This window comes from Elephantulus edwardii, unplaced genomic scaffold (genome assembly GCF_000299155.1).
Source record: "Elephantulus edwardii isolate Elephantulus edwardi_28Jun2011 unplaced genomic scaffold, EleEdw1.0 scaffold00001, whole genome shotgun sequence".
Classification (NCBI taxonomy): domain Eukaryota; kingdom Metazoa; phylum Chordata; class Mammalia; order Macroscelidea; family Macroscelididae; genus Elephantulus; species Elephantulus edwardii.
This window is the reverse complement of record NW_006399751.1, coordinates 3,354,849-3,367,143: the sequence shown is the minus strand read 5'-3', so window position 1 is coordinate 3,367,143 and position 12,295 is coordinate 3,354,849. Positions and strand designations below refer to the sequence as shown.

Here is a 12,295-nt window from a genome sequence, read left to right as displayed (position 1 = left end):
AGAGGTGGTGTAAAATGTTTACTGCTGTTATCCCAAACACCTGAAACAGCACCTACCTTGAGTGAGAATGGGGTAAACAAGGTAAACACATTTACCAGATAAAATGATTCATTCCTGGTCTGAAATTTCACTTTTACTGGGTGTCTCATATTTTATTTGGCAACTCTATTAAGGCAAAATACGCCCAGTTGATATTGAATTTGCTTTATAACAGAAGAAAAGTCCTTTTGCATTTAACACAGACCAGGAAGGCAGAGTGATGAGCAAAAGTGTGATGATGTGAGGTTATTTGGGGAAATCTGTGTGCCATAAGCTGTGGTGAGAGTAGAGCACACAGTACCTAGCAGAGAGCCTTCTAATTTGAATTGGTTGTCAACATTTAAAAACTGGATGTCTTCATTTTAAAAATGTACAGGACTTTTTAAAATCCTAAGGTGATTATTTTCAAACAGCAGTAATGAATGTCGGGTAAGTATTTGCTGAACCCATGAGGGCCAGTGGGGGAGACCCTTGGCTCCTTACTGCTTGTTTTGGCCATTTATTTTTCTGCTTTGGAGCCATAACAGTGTCTTTTCTCTGCTGTTTCTGGTGTAGATTGATTGGAGGATGTCTTGGGATAACAGAGGGCATTGTTACCCTGGTATAGGACTAAAACCCACCACCGGTGGAAGAAATATGTGGCAGCCTGCTCCTGTAAAGATTTAAGCCTTGGTAGTTCTGTGGAGTTGTTCCTTTCAGCACTGTAGGGTTGCTATGAGTCAGAATTGACTTTATGGATATGGATTTAGATTTGGTGTAAAATAAGTGACTAAAAAGTGGAAAAGAGGGGAAGAATCTGTCCAGCTTGTAAAAGAATAGTGTATCTTCTATAGGCAGAAGGGACCAGCTGAGTGTTTTATAAATCAGACAGGTAACAGAAGCACTTATCGTCTAGGATGCAAACCTTTTGGTTTAAGCAAGATATACTGGAGCAAATAGTGACTAGATTATTGCAGTGAACAGTAGCTCACAGAAGAGATGATGTGGAATATCAGGACAGTAAGGGTGATGGTGAAAATACAACACAGGAAAGAGAGAATTATGCCTTGTCTTGTTTTCAGTCCTGGGAGAAAAATCTGGGGTTACCAGGATGCTGAATTACAGTCTTGAACCTATTGTAACCTGGTGATTTTAAATGAACAGCATGATGATTTCTTTTGGCATGTAGTGATCTACATTTATTCTATGATTACTAATTTAGTTATAGTGAGTGAAGAAAGCAGAAGAAGGGAACATATGGAGCCCAAAGTGAACATGATCCTACATTTGCTTTGCTACCTTCCCTTAGGCCAAGAAAACATAGATATTTCCCTGTCCTCTCTGTTTGCTGACCCAGACTGTCCTCCTGGGTTGCTGGTCATTGGGGGCATATGCATTCTTGATGGAAGAAGCTCACTCAGTGTTGGGGGTTGTAGAGAGGGCATCTCATCATTCTCCCTATCAGCAAGGAGCACTGGGAGGTGTTTTCTTCTACGGTAATAAGTTAGGGCCCCTTCCTGGTGTCAGCATTGCAGGGACTGATGAAGGCTGCCAGAAAGGCGAGCTCACTCTTCTTAATTAGCACTAATGCAGTCAGGGCTGTTTTCTTAGCCTGACCAAAGGGAATAGTAATTAATATGGTGGGAGAGACAGACGGAGAGTTCAAGGCCAGCATGTGTGCCCCTGACCCTAGTGTCACAGGGGGAAAGATGAGGCCCCCATCTAGAGGCCTAGAAGACAATAGCCTGGCTCCCACAGGCCTGGACAAAAGGCTGTCTATTGTTGTCCAGCCTTGGCTCATTGAACCCTTCCCATTATCAAGAAAGTCTATCCTACTACCTCCAGAAACGGGACTAGCTTACTGACTTCCCACTAAGTTCTGTGGATATGGGTGTGTCTTTATGTGTAAATAGTATATGTGTATGGGTTTTCAGAAATAATTTTTCTTCCACTTAATCTTTTCAGTTCACAGAGTTTGGAATGAATTTGAATGGGTAAGGTAATACCTGGGTACTGATGCTACTGCTGGTGGCTAAACTTGACCCCCTACAAGGTGATGTCAGATCCCCTTTGCAACTGGAGAAAGCCAGTCTGGGTGTAGGCAATAGAGCAGGACTCCAGAGGCTGCTGTGCTTAGGAGGCGAGATGGCAGACAGGCCAACCCACATGTGACAAGGCCTGAAATCAGAGAAATAGGTGGCCCTAACTCCCAGGGAATCCCCACAGAGCAGGAACAGGATTCTTTGAACGATGGAGAGTGGGTGTGTCAGTCACTAAGAGTGTGCCACTCGCTAATGACAGTTGAACACCTAATACCTTGAATAAGTGAACACACACCAGACTCTCAATGTCTCTGCCTTGTTTTGAGATCCTGGTCTTCGCAGGGATTATTTAGGTTCTTTGAGATGTTACCATCTTCTTTCCTGAGGCTGTTTTTCCTCCACCTCCCCCTTTAATTAAATATTGCTGCCTAACTCTTTCAGGTCAGTAGCAATGTCACCGGTATCAGCCATGAATCATGGCCGAGCTGACATTTTAAAAATGGCATCGTCAGGGCAGCAAGTGCAGGCCAGACACCCAGCCACAATGGCTGGGCACCGTAAATTATACTCAAAGTCTAATCAGAATAATCAGCACACTGACATCTTTACGCATGGGGCCAGAATATGTGGACGGGACAGACCTCAGCCTTGAGTTTCACGGAGATTTCACTTGTAGTAGATTCTTGTGCTCTCTAAGGAATTGGCAAAAATCATCCAAAACTGTCTTGAGAGAAGAGGTCACAGAGTCCTCTCATGTTTCTATGTTTGTGTTATGAACACATGCAATGAATGCTTCTCAGTAATGTCTTGGTTTTGATGCAATGCATGCAACATAGCCATGTATTTTTTATGAAGCATCCACAGATGCACACATTTGTTCCTTCCTTAATGCTGATATCCATGAGTGGCTCTCATTCGCCGCCTCCTTTCTCTCTCTCTTTTTTTCCTTTTCCCTTCTTCTCCTTTTCTCTCTCTTTTCTATACATAGACACACATGCACGCTTGTACACACACTAGGAATTAGATTTGAAGACATGGTTAATTTGCATTCAAACTCTTGCCTTATAAGAATGATTATCCTACTTCCTTTTCTTGATACTCACTCTTCCCCATTAGTGTAATTTCCAAAGGCCAGAAATGACAACCACTATCTGGCCCAGATCATTCATCACCCATCTCAAACCATTTTCATTTTGACCTTTTACTTTCTTTACTTGTGTCTTTTTACTTTTTTCCCATATTTGTTTCTTTAGTTTGCAAACAAAACTCCAAAAATCAAAGCTTAGGCTCTGTGTCTCATGGAGGTCAGGAGTACTGGCACCATACATATGCAGAAAGAGCACCTCCCCTTGGTGATTAATGGGCCCCATCAGGTCACAGGCCCAGAGAGTCCATTTGTCACCAGCTGAGCTCTGGCCATTACCTCCGGGCTGCCCAGGGCTTGTGGGCGGCCCACTGCACACCAGCTGGGACTAGCCAGTTAGTACCCACTGAGGTGTGACCAGCTGGAGACCCAAAGATGAGTGCTCTGGACTGTCTGGAATCAAGGATAAGAATGTGAGGCAAGAAAAGAAAGGGCGAAGGAAAGATTAAAAGAGCAAGGGGAGGGGAATAAAAATTAAAAGCTATGAAACAGAAACCTTTCCTAAAATGTCAAGTAGAAGATTCCATTTTGCTTGAAATGATTATCAAACGTTTATTGAGCACCTATTGTGTGATTATTAAATATGACATTGTCCCTTCTGCCTGGTGGTAAAGATAGTTGATGCCAGTTGAAGTGATCAGAAGATTTTTATCCATCTGATTCTCACAGTGAGTGAGTAATCACCAGTAAAAAATATAGGCAGTCTTTATATTCAGGTTTCTCAGGTGGGTAAACTGAGCTCATGTCTTTAAGATTCTTCTACGATTGTTTGGGAGAATGCTTATTCTTCCCAGTCTGGTACTACTTTTGTTAAACCCCAAATAAGAAGAAATACCTCCTTTACTAAGACACTGCCCTCCTTTGTTCTGCCCTTGAGTCCGACAGCATCTTAGAACAATTACATATTCTTTGGTTTCTTCTGTGGGCTCTGATGTGAGTTCTGGATTTTCTGTTTACTTACTATAAAATATCTAGGCAAAGTCAGCTTTACCTCTTGGATCTCAGTGTCTCCATCTGTAAGTTGGGCTTTGTGACCTTAAAACTTTTGTGGCAATTAAATGAGGTTAATTTTGCACGTTTTGCCTAGTATAAAGTAGTTGATAAATGTTTTTAAGCTTGTATGTTGAATACAGAAGGGGTCTTGGAATGGAGAATATCCTTGCTGACATTAGAAGGATTTTGCTGAAAGCAGGGTATACCATAAAGATTTTTTTATTGAATTTTATTGATTATGCAAAAGTATCCAACTGTGTGGATGATAATAAATTATAGATACCATTTCAAAGAATGGGAATTCAGAACACTTTTTATGCTCATGCAAAATCCGTACATAGACAAAAAACACAGTCATTTGAACAGAAGCAGGGGAAACTGCGTGGTTTAAAATCAGGAAAGATACGTCAGGGTTGTATCTTTTCATGTATACTTACTGAATAGGCATTATAAGAAATTGGACTCTATGAAGAATGTAGCATTAGGATTGGAAGACTCATAAACAACTTTGAAAGGCAAACAACACAACCTTGCTTATGGAATCTGAAGAAAACTTAAAAGCACTTACCGAAGTTCATAGACTATTTAGCCTTCAGAGTGAATTATACCTCAGCATCGAAAAATAAAAATTTGGCCTCTGGCTCCTGCTCTCACAGCCATTACAGCACATTGAGCTCCACAGAGCCAGTGTCTCACTTAGGAGAAATAACCAACCATGGGCAAAGGAGGGGAGGTCCTAAGAAGCCAAGAGGCAAAATGTCATCATAGGCATTTTTAATGCTAGGCTGTTGAGACGAGCACAACAAGAAGCGTCCAGATGCTTCTGTCACTTTTTCAGAATTTTCTCAAGAGTGCTCAGAGAGGTAGAAGACCATGTCTGCTAAAAGAGAAAGGTAAATATGAAGACCTGGCAAAGGCGGATAAAGCCTATTATAAGAGAGAGATATGAAACCTATATCACTCCTAAGGGCAAAACAAAGAAGGAATTCGAAGATCCCAACACATCCAAGAAGCCCCTTTGGCCTTTTTCTTGTTCTCAGTATCACCTCAAAATCAAAGGTGAGCACCCTGGCCTTTCCAACAGTGATGTTGCCCAGAAGCTGGGAGAGGTGTGGAATAATACCGCTGCCAATGACAAGTAGCCTGATGAGAAGCTGCTAAGCTGAAGGGGGCATATGAGAAGGATATTCCTGCAAACAGGACTAAAGGCAAAGTTGGGGCAGCCAAAAAGCCAAAGGCAAGAAAAGAACGAGGAGGAGGAAGATGATGATGATGAATAAATTGGTTGTAGCACAGTTTTTGTTTTTCTTGGTAAAGCATTTGACCCCCTCCCCACCCCAGCACACTCCTCTTAAAAAAAAAAAATTGAAATGCTAAAAAAAACCCCCAAATTCTCATAACCGGATCAGTTAACATTATGATAAATAGATAAAAGATTTATGTAGTTAATTATTTAATCTTACTTGAATGTAGAAACAAGGCTGGTGATAAAATTATGGGATTTTGTACAATGATTTATTCATTGCAAATACCTTTTATAAGAAACATAAATGACAACTATATACATGGACCTCACCTGATGGTCTGCACAGGAATCAGATTCATTACATCATTGGAAAGAATTATTTGAGAAGCTCAGTATCAACTGTGAAAACTAGGCCTGGTGGTCATTATGGAACAGACCATCAGCTACTAGTGTGCAAGTTCAACCTGAAGCTAAAGAAAAGTAAATCAGCAAGAACCAAAATTTTAACTTGAGTCTGTCCCTTTTGAATAAAAAAAAAAAAACACCTTATCAGGAACAGGTTAGAGGCCTTTAACATTAATAAACAAAAGCCAAATGAGCTGTGGGAAGATAACAAAAATATTATCCATGAAGAATGCAAAAGGTCTTTACAAAGACAGAGGAGGAAGAAAAGACCAGGATGAACTCTGAGTATTTCACTAGAGTGCTGAGAAGCCAAAACAAAGGAAGAAATCAAGATGTGAAGGAGCTGAACTGAAGATTTCAAAAGGCAGCACAGCAATACAGAGTAAAATATTATAATGAAATGTACAAAGAGCTTGAGTAGGAAAGTCAAAGGGTCAAACTCAGCATTGTTTAAGCTGAAGGAACTGAAGAACAAATTCAATTCTTGAATTGCAATATTTAAGGATGCTATAGGCCAAATACTGAATGATCCAAAAAGCGTCATAAGAAGATGGAAAGAGTACACAGAGTCACTACTAAAAAGAACTGGCTGACTTACAAGTATTTCATGAAATAGCATATGCTCAAAAGGCAGTAGTGATGAAGGAGAAATTTCAGGATACACTGAGGGAATTGCTAAAAAGCAAAGCTCCAGGAATTGATGTTAAACCACTTGATGTGTTTTAACAAGCAGATGTAGCCCTGGATTTGCTCACCTGTGCCAAGAAATCTAGGAGAAAATAACCTGGCCAACTGACTGGAAGAGATCCAAATTTATTCCCATTCCAAAAAAAAGGTAATCTGACAGAATATGGAAGTTATCAGACAATATCACATGCAAAACTGCTGAAGATTACCCAAAAGCAACTATAGCAGTACGTTAATAGAGAACTACCAGAAATACAAGCTGGGTTAGATGAAGCTGTGGCACTAGGGACGTCACTGCTAATGTCAGATGGATCTTGGCCAAAAGCAGGGAGTATCAGAGGAATATCTATCTGTGTTTTATTGACTGTGCAAAGGCACTGACTACGTGGATCACAAGAAACTGTGGCTAAAGTTCAGAAGAATGAGAATCCCAGAACACCTGATTGTTAGGCATTAGTCAGAACAGAGAGAGGAAGGAAACACTGCATGGTTCAGAATCAGAAAAGGAATGTGTTAGGGATGTGTCCTTGCCATAGCTTTTCAATCTATATGCGAAACATCATTCAAGAGGCTAGACTTTATGAGGAAGAATGTTGCATCTGGGTTGGAGGAAGACTCATTAACAACTTGCGTTATGTAGATGACACAAGCTTACTTGCTGAAACTTAGGAGAGTCTGAAGAATCTGCTGCAGAGGGTCAAGAAGTGTAGTTTTGCAATATGAATTAATCTACAACATCAACAAAAAGATACTCATCACGGGGCCAATTGGCAGCATCATTTATGTATGAAGAAGAGATTGAGGTTGCTAACAATTTGTTTGTTCTGTTCTACAGTAAACATTCTTGGCATCAGCAGAGATCAAATTAAAAGACAGATTGCATTGGGGAAGTCTGCTGTCAGGGACCTCTCCAGAGAGACAAGGATGTCATTTAGTTTAGAGACTAAGGTATGCCTGATCCAGGCCATGGTCTTCACAGTTACTTACTATGCATCTGATTGGTGAACAGTGACCAAGGATGACAGAAGAATCATTGCCTTTGAGTTGTGGTGATGGAGACCATTATTGAACATACCATGGATTGCCAAGAGAACTAATAGAATTGTCCTAGAGAGGGTGAAAACAAGCTGCTTGTTGGAGGCAAGGGTTTTGAGACTCTGTCTCTCATACTTGGGGGCATGTAGCCAAGAGGAACCAGTCTTTGGAGAAGAATATTATGTTTTGAAGGGTTGAGAGGCAGCACAGGAGAGGAAGACCTTGGGTGAGATGGATTGACACAATAGCTGGGATAATGAGAGTAGGTCTGTCAGAGAGAGTGAGATTGGCTCAGGATAGAGCAAAGTTCAAAGCTATTGTGCATATGGTCTCTATGATTTTTGGTCAACTCAACAGCACATAACGACAACAATAATCAGTACCTATGGATGTAGCAATCAAGATGTTTAAAAAGAAAAAAAAGACGTTTAAAAATGTGTTATTTTCTATTTATCCAATGCATATTGCATTGAATAAATCTGCCCAGAACCTCTTTAGAGTGATTAAGAGCAAGGATGTAACTTTAACGACTAAAGCGAACCTGACCCATGCCATGTATTTTTCCTTGCTTTATATGCATGTGAAATTTGAACAGTAAGGAAATCAAAGAAGAATGATGCCTTTCTATATGGTGAGAGTATTTAACATATTATGATCTTCAATAGATTAAACATAAGTGTCTTAGAAGATGTGCGGGGCAAGATTTCCTAAGAGGGAAGGAGAGAGACTTTATGTAACATATTTTGAGCATATTATCTGGAGGGGTTAATCCTTGAAAAAGCACATTCCAGTTGAAAGAGTGAAATGTCAGTCAAAAAAAAGAGGAAGACCCTCAGTCATAAATGTGGCTAGACACATAATCATGCTGTCCTTGTTGGACTGTTTTGCACGTACAAGTGGCTCTAGGGTAAGCACACACAAGTAATGGCTTGCGTGTGTGTGTGTGTGTGTTTTGTTGCCATGAAGATGACTTTAACATCCTTATTTATAACAGAATTAAAAGGTGTTCAGTTCTATGCTTTATGTTTGAGTCTGTTATTATGCTGTTGAGGAGTACTTTCTATCCGAGGAGTGGTGACAGGGTTGAATTGTAATGTACTAGTCTGAGCCAGGACAATTACCAGGAATAGATAGAGGAGTAGACCTGACTCCAGAGAACTGGTTGCCTGGTATTTACTAACATAAACTCCATTTAGAGTGGGCTCCAGTGTGTCAGAGATTTGTAAGATTGGCACAGGATAGATAGGACAGGGTTCAGATCTCATAGGGTTGCTGTGAGTCAGTATACGACTGGATGTCACCTAACAGCTAACAACTGCATGAACAGGACAAGAATTAGCATTAGAAACCAAACTGCCAGCCTCCAAATCTCTCGTCAGAAAGGCCAACAGGCGCTGGAGTCATTGATGTTTGTAAAGAAAAATCGTCCCATTCAAGTGTTCAACAGAGAAATGTATCAGCAGTACTAACCTGCTTCCTCCCAAATAAAATAACCCTTTTCTAAACCGTTTTGGTTTATTTCCGTAATTTATATCTTTGTACTCCTGAAATGGAAAAATAAGAAGCTTGGACATCTAGAATGCTTGAAAACAAGTGAAAAAATGAGTCATGTTTCACCTCTGAAGGATGGTGGAAAAAAACATATTCTTCCACCGGGAAGCCTCAGAAAGAAGACAGATGCTACTGAATAGTAAGGTTCATACTGGAATCTCCCATACTTTTCCCTCGTGGTCTTCAGAAAGTTGCTTCAGTTGGGAGACTTTCATGAAATTCTGTGGAACTGAGAATTTTGTTCACCCAATATGAATCAAAGGAGAGCATGACTCCACATCTTACCCTCGCTGGGTACTCCTGGAGAGAAGACAAAGTTCTGTCCAGACACCGCATCCCCACCTCCCAAAAGTTAGAGATGGAATGGACTGCCTGTGATGTGACCTAAAGCCAGAACAAAGAGCCCAGACCAGTCAAGTGGTGGATTCATAGCAGATCTTCAAAGATGAAAGGTTATTTCGACTGTCCTGCTAAAATCTGTGGTGTTAGATTCCCCCCTTTTGATTCTTATTGTCATAAATTGTTTTACATTTACTTTTGTGTGTTTATCACAGGAATGTTTAGATTATAACTATAGATGAAATATGTATGTCCTAAATATATTTAATTTAACAAAATGATTTTTAAAGTTGTTCCAAAAGACTTTTCTCGGTTCTTGCTAGTACCCCAAACACTTTACTAACTATATCTGAATGCACAGGATTTTACTTGTATATGATTTTAATGATATTCAATAATTTATACATTTCTGTTGGATCACCTTTCTTTGGAATGGACAGAAATGTGGATTTTTTTCAGTTGGCCAAGTATCCATCTTCTAATATTTTGGCATAGAAAAAAGAATTTTTCTAGCAGTCTGTCCATTTATTGATGCCTTCAGTACAAGTCAGATTCCTTCAGAACCACAGTTTTTGATAATATGCTGTCTCTTGAAATGGGTGGACTTTGACCAGTTATGACCAGTTATTTTTGGTGCATTTGTATCTGTAGTTATACCATGGATAACAAAAAGAAGAAACATTTTCCCTTGGGAGAAGTATAGCCAGAATTTTCATTAGAAGCAAGAATGGCAAGTGTCTTATATCCTTTCAACGTGTTTCCAAGGAGGAATCAATTCCTGAAGAACATTGTGCTAAAATACAGTGTCAGTGAAAAAAGAGGGAGGCCTTAAGAGAGATGAATAACCAGGAACTGCAAAGAAAGACTCAAGCACAACAGTGATAGCACAGGCATCCCCTTTGCTGTTGGAAGCCACTCAATAACATCAAACAGCAGCTCACAACATCTTAATGTGAGAATGAACACACATTACTTAAACATAATGTTTAAAATATTCCTTATATTATGAATCCCAATTGCTATGTTAAAATAGCACTTCCTAGAGAAAATTGATTTAAGAAAAACAGCTAATCACAGTATCTTGTGAAGGCAGTGTTAACCTCCCTGCCGCTCCGCTGTCCGTCCCCCCCCCCCCCCCCCAATCATTTCATTTTCAAGCCAAGAGATTTGGTCTGTTGTTTCTTTTTGTGTTCCATTATTTCTTTTTCCATTCTTTGCTGCACATTTATCTTCTAAAACAACTCACTTGTGCCGCTGGTATCAACTGGCATGTTACCAAAAAGATGTAAATTATTTAATTGAATTAGTTTAATTAGGTAAATTAACAGTTAAGCACATCACACACAAGCTTGTTCTGTTTATACTACGTTATGGAGATAATTTAGTGCGGAAGGAAAATGGGCATGACCAAAATTCCAATGCAGTGAGCCAGATTAGCTGGCAGTGGGGGAAAAAATACAAAGATAATAGTCAGTGAAATTAAATCTGGGTAAATAATTTATGTGTTAGATTTATTATATAATTCGAGTCACAGACAATGACCATTTGATAGTCAATGAACGCAGAAACACTGCTGCTGAATAAAAGTTTGACGTATTCCTGACCTTTTCGGAAGAATATACCCAAGAAAATGCCAACATTCTTTAATAATTCAAATTGAGCAATATAAACCAGCTTTATTAGCCAAAGATGCAAATTAAAGAAGAAAAACAAACCACAGTTTTATTGTTTCAGATATATGTCCTTGAACCATATAAAACACCATCTCTCAGCTTACTGTCACTCTGGACAAATAATTCTTTGTTGTGGAAGGTACTGTCAAATGTTTTCCCTTATCCTGTCTCTACCCACTAGATGCCACTAGCATTGCCTTCTCTAGTTATGACAAACATTGCAACATGTTTCCAGAAGTTGTTAAAAGTCCCCTGAGAGGGGCAGGAACTTAATTGCCCTTATTGAGAAGCACAGGAATAAAACCATTGACTGTTACTTAAAAGAAATCTTTAGAAGGATTACTCCAGTGAATTGTTCATGCAAGTTGTAACATACACATGTTATTTTAAAAACCTAAAAAAATAACTATTACCTTGGGCTTTTTAACATTCTCTTATTCTTACTCATGTATCTGTCCATTCATGTGGCAAGGAGGGACCAGGAATATCTTCACAGGGAAGGAGTATATGGTGGAACTGAGAATGAAGGATCACATGGCATTTAATATAAAAAAATGCTAGTAGGTGTGGAGAGCTTGAGGAAACCCCTTTTGAATTTGTGAGAGAGCCTTAGAGAACTTGCAGAATATCAAGCCAGAAATGTGCCACCAAGCATGATATTCTTCTTCAAGGACTGGTCCCTCCTGGCATCATCCCCTTAGGATGTGAAATGGAGCTTCAGAATGCTCTCCTCCTAAGGAGCAACTTGGTTTCACCCTCTCCAAGCCAAACTCGTTTGTTCTCTTTGAGGTCAATATAATATTCAACACTCTTCTCCAGTACCTACTCAAAAGCATGGATTCTTCTTCTGTCATCCTTAGTCATTGTCCAGCTCTTCTATGCACATCAAGTAATAGGACCATGTCCTATATCAGGTGCACTTTAGTTTCAAGACTAACATTTTTGCTCTCTAGCACTCTGGCAAGGTCCCTGACAGCAGATTTTCCCAATGCAATTGGTCTTTTGATTTTCTGACTGCTAGTGCCAACAGTGTTGATTCTGGAACTGAGCAAATTGAAGTTGTAAATAAACACGGTCTCTTCTCCATCTTTCATGATGCTGCTGATTGGCCCAGTGGTGAGAATCTTTGTCTTTTTTTTAAAAATTTTTCTTATTATTATTA

At 39.7% G+C, this 12,295-nt stretch overlaps 1 pseudogene; it reads left to right on the top strand.

The window, feature by feature from the left end:
* Positions 1 to 457: 457 nt before the first annotated feature.
* LOC102876766 lies at positions 458 to 5,477 on the top strand (annotated as a pseudogene).
* The last annotated feature ends 6,818 nt before the right edge of the window (positions 5,478 to 12,295 follow it).